The following is a 15,760-nucleotide window of genomic DNA, read 5'->3' as shown; positions in this document are numbered from 1 at the left end:
GTTGTGTCTGATTCTTTGTGACCGCATGGACTACAGCATGCCAGGTCCTCTGTCCTCCACTATCTCCTGGAGTTTGCTCAGATTCATGTCTATCTATTCATGTCTATTCATGTGCTGTTTCATCATCTCATGCTCTGCCACCCCCTTCTCCTTTTGCCTTCAACCTTTCCCAGCAGTGGGGTCTTTCACAGTGAGTCAGCTCTTTGCATCAGGTGGCCAAAGTATTGGAGTGTCAACTTCAGCAACATTCCTTCCAATGAATATTCAGGGTTGATTTCCTTTAGGATTGACTGGTTTGACACCCTTGAAAACTTCTTTAGAAACCGCTTGAAAAACACTGGTATACAATAAGAGTGTATGTGCAGAGTGTGTGTGTGTGTGTGTGTGTGTTTAGCTGAACTTTTAAAATTTTCATAATGTAATGGCATATATCTCCTAAAACAAGGATAATCTCCTACATATCATTATATACCATACTATGGCATGTGTACTTCATCTCAATATCATCATCACAGTCAAATAATTTAATTATGAGTCAGCTGAGGGTAGAGCAAAGAAGGGGTGGTATAGGGTTATAGGGTGTTAACAGGGCTATAAGAGAGCATATTTTATAAAGGGATGATATAGAGGGAAGAAATGTTTGTCATTTCTAGTATATTCATTTTAACTCTTAGGTTTAAAAAAGCATTCTTCCCCAATATTTTTGTTTTCATTGACATGTAGGGCTTCCTAAGTGGCACTAGTGGTAAAGAATCCATGTGCCAATGTAGGAGATGCAGGAGACTACAGTTTGATCCCTGGGTCAGGAAGATCCCCTGGAGTAGGAAATAGCAACCCACTGCAGTGGACTGAGGAGCCTGGCAGGTTACAGTCCATGGGGCTGCAAAGAGTCAGACAGGACTGAGTGACTGAGCACATGCACACGTTTGACATATAACATTCATTAAAGTATCATTTCCCCCATGGTTTCTACCTCAGTTCAGACAAAAATAATTTCCTACCTGTGATCCCTCCACTTCATCCTCCATTCTGTAATTAGAGTAATGCTTCTAATATATGAATATGGTCCTGTTACTCCACTGTTGAATGCCCTTCAGTGATTCCTAGTTGCTGCTAGGACAAAGGCTTGGGTTACAAGGTCCTGCTTGGTGGTTGACTGGATGTCAGAAAGAAAGGAAATGGAGGGTTCAAGGATCATGTCACAGTTTATTGCTCAGATAACTGGGTGAGTGGTGGGGGTTGTTCAAGTGGAAGAGCATGTTATGAGTTAAATTTGGATGGATTATATTTGGGTTTCCTATGAGACATACAATTGGAGCTATTGAATAGAGAGTTGAATGTGTGATTCTAGACCCCAGGATGGAAATTTGGGTTAGAAACACAGAATTAACAGTTACGAAAATATAAATGGTAACTAAAGACTCAGAGATAGTTGAGGAGAAAACCTGGAGAGACTGCAAAAAGTAAAAAGTAAAGGTTTGGGCAGAAATGACATGTAAGAGATGAGTAAAGGATCAAAAGGAAGTAGTCAAAAAAGTAAGAGAAAGACTCCCTGAATCTGCTGAGGCTCACACCAGTGGTGTAAAACTCTCTGTCAGTAAACAGGGATAGGCCATCAAATGTCTCTTCTTCTAAGATGTCAAATAAGGTAAGTCTTGCAAAGTAACACAAAGATCAGCAGTGACCTCTGCAAGATTTCTTTTGTAGAGCCATTCACCTAGAAGCCATATTCTAGTAGATTAAGAAGTGATTGGTAAGTGAGGAAGAGCTGATAGCAAATGAAGACAACAATTAAAGAAATTTGATAGTGAAAGGGTATAAAGAAACTACAAGAGCTACAGTGTTAGGCATTTTATGGAGAATTTTTACAATTTGTTCCAATGGGAGATGCATGGATTTTGAAGACAGAGACAAAAGGAAGAATAATCACAGTGAGGTGCCTGAAAAGGAGGAAGTGATGAGACTTAGAACACAGAGGGAAGGATTATGGCTAGATAGGAGGAGAAGTGTATGATCCATTGAATGAAAGACAATGTATAATTTATAGATAAGCTAGCATGTGGATTCTTACTACATTTCCTGTGAGATTATTTGAAATTTAATTTGATATTCTTGAATAATATCTAAGTATGTAGATTCTTCTGAAAGCTACAATTATAATATCTTTTTTTTCCACAAAAGGAACAATGGCAAAATAAAATCTTTTGTATTAGAGCCTTAATTTAATGTGGTTTGATTGAGTATTAAAGACTCATTCTCCCATACTTCTAATGGATGTTTTTGTTCAAGTATTATGAATAGAAATGTATATGTGCTGATCTTTAAAGAAATACCCCTCTATCATAGTTTTGTAGAACAATAGGAGAATTTACAATTGAAGATAAAAATAAAAATTTTAGTGACAGAACTTTTAAAGAGTCAAAATCATGCAGTAAATTAACCTAAAATTTGAAGGACAGAGGATAACACTTATTTGCAATCATAAATTCTCTCCAAAACTTATCTTTTATGTACTTTATCAAAACCTTTAACACAATTTTAAAATAGTCTATTTTATTGTTTTATAAAAACAGATTGTTGTATACTTGCTTAAATTTAATTTCTATTTTACATTATAGTTGATTAACAATTTTGTGTTAGTTTCAGGTATATAGCTAAGTTATTCAGTTATACATATATGTGTATCCTTTTTCAGATTCTTTTCCCACATAGGCTATTATAGAATATTGATTTGAGTTCCCTGTGCTATTCAGTAGCTCCCTGTTGATTATCTATTTTATATGCAGAAGTATGGATATGTTGATCCCAAACTCCTAATTTACCTCTCTTTCCCAGGTTTCCCATACCCAGCAACCACAAATCTGCTTTCAAAGACTGGGTGTCTGTTTCTGTTTTGCAAATAGTTTTATTTGCATAATTTTTTTTTAGATTCCACATAAAGAGTGCTGTCATACAATATTTGTTTTTCTCTGTGTTACTTATTTCACTTAGTATGATAATTGCTAGGTCCATCCATGTTGCTGCCAATGACATGATTTTATTATTTTTTATGACTAATATTCCTTTATATATGTATATACACCACATCTTTATCCATTCTTCTGGCAATGGACATTTAGGTGTTTCCATGACTTAGCTGTTGTAAATAGTGCTGCAATGAACACTGGGGTTCATGTATCTTTTTGAATTATGGTTTTCTCTGGATATGTGTCCAGGATTGGGATTGTTGGATCAGATGGTAGCTTTATTTTTAGTTTTTTAAGAAGCCTCCATACTGTTTTCTATAATGGCTGCACCAATTTGTATTCCCACCCTTTTCTCCACAACCTGTCCAGCACTTACTGTTTGTGGACTTTTTGATGATGGCCATTCTGACCTGTGTGAGGTGATATCTCATTGTAGTTTTAATTTGATTTCTTTCACAATTAGTGATGTTGAGCATCTTTCTATGTGCTGTCTTCCATCTGTATGTCTTATTTAAAGAAATATCTATTTAGATCTTCTGCCTATTTTTGATTTTTTTTTTTTAACACAGCACTGCTTGAGCTGTTGTATATTTTGGAGATTAATTCCTTGTCAGTCACTTCATTTACAAATATTTTTTCTCATTCTGTGCATTGTCTTTTCTTTTTGTTTATGGTTTCCTTTGCTGTGCAGAAGCTTTTAAGTATAACTAGGTCCAGCTTGTTTATATTTATTTTCATTTTCTTTACCCTGGGAGGTGAATCCAAAAGGATATCAATGTGATTTATGTCAAAGAGTGTTCTATTTTTTCTTTTGATACTTGGAGTAACAGGCAAGTTTGGCCTTGGAGTACAGAATGAAGCAAGGCAGGCTAACAGAATTTTGCCAAGAGAATGCATTGGTCATAGCAAACACCCTCTTCCAACAGCATAAGAGAAGACTCTACACATGGACGTCACCAGATGGTCAATCGTGAAATCAGATTAATTATATTCTTTGCAGCCAAAGATGGAGAAGCTCTATACAGTTAGCAAAAACAAGACCAGGAGCTGACTGTGGCTCAGATCGTGAACGCCTTATTGCAAAATTCAGACTTAAATTGAAGAAAGTAGCGAAAACCACTAGACCATTCAGGTATGACCTACATTAAATTCCTTATGATTATACAGTAGAAATGACAAATAGATTCAGGGGATTAGATCTGATAGATAGAGTGCCTGGAGAACTATGGATGGATGTTCGTAATATTCTACAGGAGGTGGTGATCAAAACCATCCCCAAGAAGAAGAAATGCAAAAAGGCAAAATGGTTGTCTGAGGGGGCCTTACAAATAGCTGAGAAAAGAAGAGAAGCTAAAGGCAAAGGAGGAAAGGAAAGATATACCCATTTGAATGAAGAGTTCCAAAGAATAACAGGAAGAAATAAGAAAGCCTTCCTCCATGATCAATGCAAAGAAATAGAGGAAAAGAATAGAATGGGAAAGACAGAAATATCTTCAAGAAAATTAAAGATACCATGGGAACATTTCATGCAAAGATGGGCACAATAAAAGACAGAAATGGTATGGACCTAACAGAAGCAGAAGATATTAAGAAGAGGTGGCAACAATACACAGAAGAACTATACAAAAAAGATCTTCATGACCTAGATAACCACGACGGTGTGATCACTCACCTAGAGCCAGACATCCTGGAGTCCAAAGTCAAGTGGGCTCTAGGAAGCATCACTAAGAACAAAGCTAGTGGAGGTGATGGAATTCCAGCTGAGTGATTTCAGATCCTAAAAGATGATGCTGTTCAAGTGCTGCACTCAATATGTCAGCAAATTTGGAAAACTCAGCAGTGGCCACAGGCCTGGAAAAGGTCAGTTTTCATTCCAATCGCTAAGAAAGGCAATGCCAAAGAATATTCAAACTACTGCACAACTGTAATCATCTCATCTCACATGCTAGCAAAGTAATACTCAAAATTCTCCAAGCCAGGCTTCAACAGTTTGTAAACCGTGAACTTCCAGATGTTCAAGCTGGATTGAGAAAAGTCAGGTGAACCAGGGATCAAATTGCCAGCATCCGCTGGATCATAGAAAAAGCAAGAGAATTCCAGAAGAACATATACTTTTGCTTCATTGACTACACCAAAGCCTTTGACTGTATGGATCACAACAAACTGTGGAACATTCTTAAAGAGATGGAAATCCCTGATCACCTTACCTGCTTCTGAGAATCTGTATGCAGGTCAAGAAACAATAGTTAGAGCCGCGGTGTTGTGCTGTCGGGTAGAGAGACGGATTTGTAAACCCCGGAGCGAGGTTCTACCTACCCGAGGCCACTGGTGTGCGGAGACCCCGGGGGAAACCACCGTCACCATGTCTGACCAGGAAGCAAAACCTTCAACTGAGGACTTGAGGGATAAGAAGGAAGGAGAATATATTAAATTCAAAGTCATTGGACAGGATAGCAGTGAGATTCACTTCAAAGTGAAAATAACGACACATCTCAAGAAACTCAAAGAATCATACTGTCAAAGACAGGGAGTTCCCATGAATTCACTCAGGTTTCTCTTTGAAGGTCAGAGAATTGCTGATAATCACACTCCAAAAGAACTGGGAATGGAGGAAGAAGATGTGATTGAAGTTTATCAGGAACAAACAGGGGGTCATTCAACGGTTTAGATATTCTTTTTATTTTTTTTCTTTTCCCCTAATCCTTTTTTATTTTTAAAAATAGTTCTTTTGTAATGTGGTGTTCAAAACAGAATTGAAAACTGGCACCCCATCTCTTTAAAACATCTGGTAATTTGAATTCTCGTGCCCATTATTCATTATTGTTTCTTTTCATTGTGCTGATTTTTGGTGATCGAACCTCAACCCCCTTCATATCACTCTCTCCTTTCTAAAAATTACATGTGTACATAGAGAGCCCGCCTTTTCCAGGACTGTGCATTTGCAGGCTTGTGATAAATAAGATCAACTAATGCAAGTGTTCCTAATGACTTTCCAATTGGCCCTGAAGTTCTAGCATGTGATTGCTTCACTCCTGGACTATGACTTTCAGTGGGAGATGGAAGTTTTTCAGAAAACAGAACTGTGGAAAAACGACCTTTCCTTAACTTGAAGCTACTTTTAAAATCTGAGGGTCTGGACCAAAAGAAGAGGAATATCCAGTTGGAGTCAAAATGACCGAGAATAATGATGAACTCCAAAGATGGCTTCACTGAAGAGAAAGCATTTTAAGATGAAAGAAAAATCTTGTCAGAAGATCCCAGAAAAGATCTAATTTTCATTAGCAGTTAAAGTTATTCATGCAGAAGTGTATACAACAGAACACTGCTCTTTTTAACTTTATTTGTACTTTTTGGCCTGGGATATGGGTTTTAAATGGACAGTGTCTGTACCAGCTTCATTAAAATAAACAAAATCTTTGTAAAAAAAAAAAAAGAAAGAAACAATAGTTAGAACCAGACATGGAACAATGGACTGGTTCCAAACTGAGAAAGGAGTATGTCAAGGCTGTATATTGTCACCTTGCTTATTTAGCTTATATAGTGCATCATGTGAAATGCCAGACTGGATGAAGAAGCACAAGCTGAAATCAAGATTGCAGGGAGAAATATCAGTAACCTCATATACACAGAAGACACCACCCTTATGGCAGAAAGTGAAGAGGAACTAAAGAGTCTCTTGATGAAAGTGAAAGAGGAGAGTGAAAAAGCTGGCTTAAAACTCAACATTCAAAAAGTGAAGATCATGGCATCTTGTGCCATCACTTCATGGCAGATAGATGGGGAGACAATGGAAACAGTGAGAGACTTTATTATTTTGGGCTCCAAAATCACTGCAGATGGTGATTGCAGCCATGAAATTAAAAGACGCTTACTCCTTGGAAGAAAAGCTATGACAAACCTAGACAGTATATTAAAACGCAGACACATTACTTTGCCAACAAAGGTCCATCTAGTCAAAGCTATGGTTTTCCCAGTAGTCATGTATGGATATTAGAGTTGGACTATAAGGAAAGCTGAGCGCCGAAGAATTGATGCTTTTGAACTGTGGTGTCGGAGAAGACTCTTGAGAGTCCCTTGGACTGCAAGGAGATCCAACCAGTCAACTGTAAAGCAAATCAGTCCTGAATATTCATTGGAAGGACTGATACTGAAGATGAAGCTTCAATACTTTGGCCACCTGATGCAAAGAACTGACTCATTAGCAAAGACCCTGATGCTAGGAAAGATTGAAGGCAGGAGGAGAAGGGGACAACAGAGGATGAGATGGTTGGATGGCATCACTGACTCTATGGACATGAGTTTGAACAAGCCTCAGAAGTGATAGACAGGGAAGCATGTCTATGCTGCAGTCAATGGGGTCACAAAGAATCAGACACGACTGAGCGACTGAACTGAACTTGAGTGTTTTATAGTGTCTGGCCTTACTTTTAGGTCTTTAATCTGTTTTGAGTTTATTTTTGCGTATGGTGTTAGGGAGTGCTCTAATTTTATTCTTTTACATGTAGTTGCCCTGTTTTCCCCGAAGCACTTATTGAAGAGACTGTCTTTTCTCCCTTGTGTATTCTTTGTCACAGATTAATTGCCATAGATTAATTGACCATAGGTGCATGGGTTTATCGGAGAAGGCAATGGCACCCCACTCCAGTACTCTTGCCTGGAAAATCCCATGGATGGAGGAGCCTGGTAGGCTATAGTCCATGGGGTCGCTAAGAGTCGGACACGACTGAGCGACTTCACTTTCACTTTTCCCTTTCATGCACTGGAGAAGGAAATGGCAACCCACTCCAGTATTCTTGCCTGGAGAATCCCAGGAACGGCGGAGCCTGGTGGGCTGCCATCTTTGGGGTCGCACAGAGTCGGACACGACTGGAGCGACTTAGCAGCAGCAGCAGCAGCATGGGTTTATTATTGGGCTTTATATCCTATTCCATTGATCTATATTTGTGTTTGTGCCAGTATCATACTGTTTTGATGACTGTAGCTTTGTATTAGTCTGAAGGCAGGACCTCTGATTCCTCCAGCTCTGTTTTCTTTCTCAGAATTGCTTTAGCTATTTGGGGTCTTTTGTGTTTCCATACAAATTAAAAAAAAAAATTGTTCTGTGAAAAATGCCTTTGGTAATTTGATAGGAATTACATTGACTCTACAGATTGCTTTGGGTAGTACAGTGATTTTGGCAACACTGATCTTTCCAATCTAAGGAAAGATCTTTCCATCTATTTGTGTCACCTTTACTTTCTTTCATGAATATCTTATGGTTTTCAGAGTACAAGTCTTTTGCCTCCTTCAATAGGTTTATTCTTAGTTTTTTTTTTTCTTTTTTTTTTTTTGATACAATGGTAAATGGGATTGTTTCCTTAATTTCTTTGTATTTCTATTATACATGTAAGACAACAGTATAATAGCAAACTAATAACATGGTCACCAAATCAATCCAAGCACCCTCAAGGTCCAATACTCTGTTTGCTATGATGTGTTTTTTGTTTTTTTTTTAACATTTTGATCTAGTTCGTAAATAATATTATCTTCATAAAAGAGTACAGATACAATTTCAATTTCTTCTCCAATGCTAACAGTAACTGAATGACTTTTAAAAGTACAAAATAAGTTAAATTGTAAGAAAACAAGCAAAAAAAAAACTATCACTGTTTGCAGATGACATGATATTATATATAGAAAATCCTAAAGATGCTGCCAGAAAACTACTAGAGTGCATCAATGAATTCGATAAAGTTGCAGAATACAAAATTAATACACAAAAGTCTCTTGTATTCCTATACACAAAAAAAGTGTAGCTGGCTCAATTATAAATGGTTGTTTATTTATTGATTCATATCAATAAATAACTTACAACTCAGAGCAGGTACAGAGCTCAAAGAACATTACCAAATTCCTCTTTTCTACGCTCCTTCTCTAGGTTGTCTCAAGCCCTATGCTAGTTCTCTTGGGTTTACAAAATGGCTATAGTGTTTTCAATCTCATATTCTTCAAGTAGAGCATTTTGAACCAGAGTCCTGGAGTTCATCTTCATTTGCATCATCTGAGACCATACCTCTGAACTAATCACTGTGGTCAGATAAATGTGCATCTTAATTGGCTTAAGGCTGGATTGTGTCTGTTTTTAAATCAGTCACTGCAACAAAGGAAATGAGATATGTTGACTGACTGGGAATGAAGCCCACCCAAATCCTGCCTGGGAATGGGGCAAAAACTCTGGGTCCTCTTAGAAGGAAGGAAGAGGGTAGGTATTAGGCAGCAAAGCAGATGTCCATTTTAATGTCATCATATATATGGCAATTTTTTTAGACATAACAGATAAATCAATATTTTAAAATTCTAAGTATAATGAAGAATTTAATGTAAAGAAGTTCTGTCATATTCTTTAGGTGATTCAGTGTACATATGTTTAGTTCAAATATTAGACTCATTGTCACATATTTGATTGTCCCAGGTTTCACATTCACTCTTAGACTCTTTGTGAGCCCAGCTGCATAGACACAGGAAATCCAATATTATTGGATGCCCATGTATTTTCCAATGTCTTTAGGAAAATACTAGGTATCCAGAAATCATTTTTGAAGTGATTACTTGACTGCATTTTTCCTCAAACCCAACATTTTTATCAAGGATTCTGCATGGTTGCCACCCTCGCTGATGAATATCTGTCATGTTTGAAGTTGTTGAAATTAGAAGGTAACTGCCATAGATAATGTTGTTACCAGTTTAAAAAAAAAAAAAGACTTCTGGGAGCTGGCCTGCCATTCACAGCTAGGCCTTTGTGGGTTGTTGTTGTGAATGCAACATTTCACAGAATATCAACATCAGAAAAGGCTACTCTGTGACCATGATGGATCAAGACCAAAGCAAGACCACTCCATAATCATGTCTAAATACAAACAAGAACATGAACATTATCTAGCCCACAAAAATGACCAAACATTTCTCTATCCTGGCTAATATGAATGACTGCTCTTTCTTTACCAGTTATCAGTTCAGTTCAGTTCAGTCACTTAGTCATGTCCAACTCTTTGTGATCCCATGAACTGCAGCATGCCAGGCCTCCCTGTCCATCACCAACTCCCGGAGTCCACCCAAACCCATGTCTATTGAGCCAGTGATGCCATCCAACCATCTCATCCTCTGTCGTCCCCTTCTCCTTCTGCCCTCAATCTTTCCCAGCATCAGGATCTTTTCAAATGAGTCAGGTCTTCGCATCAGGTGGCCAAAATATTGCAATTTCATCTTCAGCATCAGTCCTTCCAATGAATATTCAGGACTGATTTCCTTTAGGATGGACTGGTTGGATCTCCTTGCAGTCCAAGGGACTCTCAAGAGTCTTCTCCAACACCACTGTTCAAAAGCATCAATTCTTCTGTGCTCAGCTTTCTTTTACTTGGGCCCTAGTGTTCAATAGGTTAGAAACAAAGCTTTTTCACTCAAATACTGATGCCAGTCAAGCCTGAATTTGAAGCTAAGGCTCCAAGAGAAGCTATTTCAATAGAGTCACCTACACTATCATGTCCTGAGTACTGCTTACACTGCCTGCAACCATCACTGTTGATGCTAATTTTTTGGTATAGATCTTCATTTATAAATCCAGGCAAAGATGCCTTTTCAAGGTAGGAAAAGGTGTTGGGGATTGGTAGGGCCCCAAAGTGTAATTGATTGAGTCCCAAAGTATTGTGATTTTAGAAATTCATACACACACACAAACACATTCACACAGACTTATTTCACTAAGATGCTTAAGGTAGCACAAATTTGGCTGTTTCCCATACCCATAATCAATATTCCCCTGACATATCAGATCTAACTGGTCTAACTCACTCACAGTGTAGTCTTCCCTTATGGCAAATTCTCTTCTGAAAAATCTCCTAAAAGTTGACTTTCATTAAGGCCTGCAATTCTCTGCTGGGTATATCTCAACTTTAACAGTGGGTAGAATTTAAATATTCTTCTTCTGGAAGGCTTTTGGCCCCAGGAGAAGAATAATTTTGCAAACTACTGGATGCAAATGGATAAAAATATAAAGAAATTTACTTCACTCCACTACCCCAAGACATCTAATCCTCACACAAACTGACACATGTAGAGGGAAGTTGTCTAATTCCACTGACCAAATCCTCTGGGTTCCCACTTCATGCAGGTGTTCTTTTACTAGCTTTTGTTTTCCTAACAAAAACATATGTAGCAGAATGGAATTTCCTTCTCTCTTTTATCTTTTCTCATACAATAGGAGACAGATGTGTTGTTTAGAATAATCATTGAAATTTATCAACAGGTATAGAGTTGGTAATATGAAGAGAAAGGTTTATCTCATAGAAAGCCCAACATGAAGGACTTCTGTCCCCTCTATTGACCCAGGATCAGAATCTGCCATGACAACTATAATGAGCTACTCATTCTACCTGACCTAGAATAGAGCTGGGGCAATAGAGTGAGTTTAGAGTTATAGAAAGGGCCACAAAAAGGGAAAAAGACAAGAGAAGAGGGTAAAAGGTAGTAGAAGGCATTCCAGGATACTCATCTTGCATGATCTTCTGACATCTCATATCTTTGTGTGTTTGTGATGTTAAAAGAAAGGATGTTTCTTCTGTTCATAGACTTCCATGCATGCACTTACACTGCATGCATAATGCATACATATATACATAATCATAGTCTTTAAATATAACTTAATCAGCTGAAAAGCCCTTGAAAACTGGAGAAAAGGTCAAAGCAAACATACAAGATGAGATTTCTTCACTGATTTGGTTAAGACACCTTTCTTGAAAATACTAAAAGTTTACTAAACATTTTGTAAAAGCATTTTTAAAATGGTCTTCAGGTATATCTAAAGTGTATACAAGCTGTGTTTATCATACAACAGTTTGTGGTTGAGTAAATTTCCTAGTCTTCTCTGATATAAACTTTGTATTAATCAACCAAATTTAACCAGGGATTTGGGATGTTTATATTTATTTCTGTGATCTGTTTCCCTAATAAAATTCCTAATATAATCACCAGGAAAAGCAAGTTACTTTAGTGCAATAACCATAGAACCCAACACCTTGTCCCACCATCCCCACACTGAATGCCCTTCAGTTTTAAAGACTTACTGGTTGCCTCTACCTTGAACTCCTTTCCTGGCTCTTCCTCCTTTTACCCTCTTACTTCTTGAGAAACAGTTCTTTTGTTTATTCAAAAGTAGATGTTTGAGAGACAATAGGTGTCAGGCACTGTGTTAGGTACAGTCAATGATGCAGTTTATCCTCTTCTCTCTCTGTAATTAAAAGAGTTAAAATTAACTCAGAAATTAATGGGTGTCAGGCCCTATCCTAACTGCCTTATGTGTATTCTTTCTTGTAATCCTCACAGTCACCCTCTGAGGTAGGTTTTAATTTAACCCTTATTTTATAAATAGAAGAAATAGGGCAGAGGATAAACAACTTGCTGAAAGCCATACAGTGAAAGGTAAACCCATGCTGAACAGCCTATACCGCTTTTCTGAAAAAATGTCATAGGAGAGGTATAAATTAGGTTTTCTTGGGCAGGGGAGGTATCATCTCCTATATAGTGGATGAAATTTGTAAAGGTAGCTATGAGCATGGGGGATGAGAATCCAGAGTAAAAGATGTACCATTTACATATAATATGCTGAGTATTGAAGTGTATTTACTCAAAACAAAATCATCTCTGTTTGGCTAATGCTGTCATCCATTAGCTTTACTTTGTGTGTCTAAAATTACAAAGCAGAATTATTTTTAAAATATTTTATAATTCCGGTCCTGAGAAGCTCAAGTGAGTTATGCTGTGCTGTATTTGCTGGTATGCACGGTTGGAAATACACAAACACTAACTTGTACAGTCCTCCACTGCTATCTTTGGTTTCTTCCCAGTCCCATTCTTTTTCTGTTGGCCTGACAGGTTGCTAAAGATAGTCTTTTGAATAGATAATAATGGATAATGCACTCACCTCAATTAAAATTAACTATAGCTATAAACTAAGATAATGGCATCTGGTCCCATGACTTCATGGGAAATAGATGGGGAAACAGTGTCAGACTTTATTTTTTTGGGCTCCAAAATCACTGCTGATGGTGATTGCAGCCATAAAATTAAAAGACGCTTACTCCTTGGAAGGAAGGTTATGACCAACCTAGATAGCATGTTTAAAAGCAGAGACATTACTTTGCCAACAAAGGTCCGTCTAGTCAAAGCTATGGTGTTTCCAGTAGTCATGTATGGATTTGAGAGTTGGACTGTGAAGAAAGCTGAGTGCCGAAGAATTGATGCTTTTGAACTGTGGTGTTGGAGAAGACTCTTGAGAGTCCCTTGGACTGCAAGGAGATCCAACCAGTCCATCCTAAAGATCAGTCCTGGGTTTTCATTGGAAGGACTGATGTTAAAGCTGAAACTCCAATCCTTTGGCCACCTCATGCGAAGAGTTGACTCATTGGAAAAGACCCTAATGCTGGGAAGGATTGGGGGCAGGAGGAGAAGGGGACAACAGAGGATGAGATGGTTGGATGGCATCACTGACTCGATGGACATGCGTTTGGGTGGGCTCAGGGAGTTGGTGATGGACAGGGAGGCCTGGCGTGCTGCGATTCATGGGGTCGCAAAGAGGCGGACACGACTGAGCGACTGAACTGAACTGATATTTGGGCTTCCCTGGTAGCTCAGCTGGTAAAGAATCCACCTGCAATGCAAGAGACCCTAGTTGAACTCCTGGGTCAAGAAGTTCTCCTGAAGAAGGAATAGGCTACCTCCTCCAGTATTCTTGGGCTTCCCTGGTGGCTCAGACAGTAAAGAATCTGCCTGCAATGTGGGAGACCTGGGTTTGATCCCTGGGTTGGGAAAATCCCTTGGAGGAGGGCATGGCAACCCACTCCAGTATTCTTGCCTGGAGAATGCCCATGGACAGAGGAGCCTGGCACGCTGCAGTCCATGGTGTCACCAAGAGTCGGACATGGCTGAGCAGCTAAGCACACAACATATAGCTACACTTAGATAATAAAATGTTTCTATTGAAAATAGGACTCATTTCTATAGAAAAATTTAATCCTTATGTCATATTGTTTAGGGAATCTGCTTTGCTTGCTATTCTCCTGATTTGGGATTAGAATTAAGTTACTTAATGTTTATTAAATTGTTTTAGCTTTTTAGTTTTTTCTCTTCACTTCTTTGCCTCATTTGTTTATCTCTTTGGTTGACTTGCTTGAGCATTTTTCAATCTTGGTATTTTTCACTATAATGTTACTTCTACTTCCTTTGGGCTAAAATGTAAACACTAAAGAGAAAAATAAAAATATTCAAAGAGACTATAGGAGCTTTGCTTTTATTTATTTACTGGTTTAGAAAGTTGTTCCTTAGTTTGCCAGAAAGCAATCCTGTTTATAAACAGTAGAATTAGTGTCAGAATTATGATGTTCTTTAAAACAATAAAACATAATCCAAAGCAAATTTTCAATCTATAAGCATATCTAGTTATTGTCATAAATAGTGTTAATCTAATAATATGAAATTTAGACATTTTAATTTTCATTTCAGTTAAGAATATACCAATAAATATGCTGTCATGCTCTCACAAACTACTTCCTTTTGTTGACATAGTCAACAAAATATAGATTATTATATGTAACCCATCTTCTCTTTTTGCTTCAAATAGCTGAACTTACTTGCAACATACTGAGAATTAGATGGCTTTAATTTAGAAGATTCTTGGTGTATCAAAAATATTCAATGTATGATATTAAAAACCAATTCTATATAAGAAACCCCATGGATGCATTTTGGGTTTTTATCTATAACAGATTATTTTAATTTGAGAAAAGTTATGCAAATAATAAATAAGTATAGTATACAGTGCTTGTGTATAATAATATACATTTCATACATTTGAGTGTGTTGAAAACTGCAAATTATCTAGTTCAATATTGGGATAATAGCATAATTTATTCAGATGTTAGAACCTTACAGATATTTAAGTAGGAAAGATGACGTAGATTAAGATTGGCAGATAAGATTTGTGCCAAACCTTGTCTTAAAAGAAATCTTTTTCTATTTTTTTAGACTTAGGAATTCCGTTTAATAAAGGAAACAGTGTTTCTTTTTATATTATGACCTCCTTAGATTTATTTAAAGAATTTAAAGGTCAGAAATAATTATAGAATTGTCTTCATTTTAGTTAGCTGTGTTTTAGTGTTACTGTAACAAAACAGTTCAAAAATCTCAGCAGCTTACAACACAAGTTTATTTCCTGGCTGCTTTAGCTCAGTTTTATGATGTCTTCCTTCTGGGACTCATGCTGAGGGAGAAGCCCCTACCTTGAACACTGCCAATCCCATGAATAAAGGAAAGTGAAGAATGTAGTACAATTATGCAATATCCCTTGAAGCTTCTCATGTTTTACTGGCCAAAGGAAGTTATATGACAAAACCAAAAAAGGTAAGTTATCTACTCTCCATACATCCAATATACATAGATGGAACAGGGATAGGTAACTGTAATAAACTGCAATAAATACTCCCATTCCTGAAAAGGGAATAATGGAAGATATAACAGTCATTAGCTATGTCATTATTATCTGAAATCCTACAAACGTCACAAGGGCTTTTTACCCTAGGATTGAGGAATATCCCTGGATTACCTGGAGTTTCTGCTTTCTGGGAGTAGCTCTTTAGTACAACTTTTTCCCTTGCCTTTTTGCTTGCTTCTTTTGCATTATCCTTCCTGGACACATCTGAACAAGGCTGTGGAGAATGTGTCTTCCCTGGGGAGCCATTGACCTTCCTCAGCCTGTCACTGAATCA

The 15,760-nt window shown here is 37.6% G+C and overlaps 1 protein-coding gene and 1 pseudogene across 1 annotated transcript in view; both read left to right on the top strand.

The window, feature by feature from the left end:
* The window catches only part of LOC145519833 (uncharacterized), a 176,335-nt gene that overhangs the window by 9,623 nt on the left and 150,952 nt on the right, over positions 1–15,760 (top strand). The window lies entirely within an intron of this gene.
* Positions 5,231–5,718, top strand: LOC145519834 (small ubiquitin-related modifier 1 pseudogene; annotated as a pseudogene).

This window comes from Giraffa tippelskirchi, chromosome 9, assembly GCF_054371585.1.
Source record: "Giraffa tippelskirchi isolate mGirTip1 chromosome 9, T2T-mGirTip1v1.2.pri, whole genome shotgun sequence".
Classification (NCBI taxonomy): domain Eukaryota; kingdom Metazoa; phylum Chordata; class Mammalia; order Artiodactyla; family Giraffidae; genus Giraffa; species Giraffa tippelskirchi.
The sequence above is the reverse complement of the archived record's forward strand: the minus strand, read 5'-3'. Positions and strand labels throughout refer to the sequence as shown.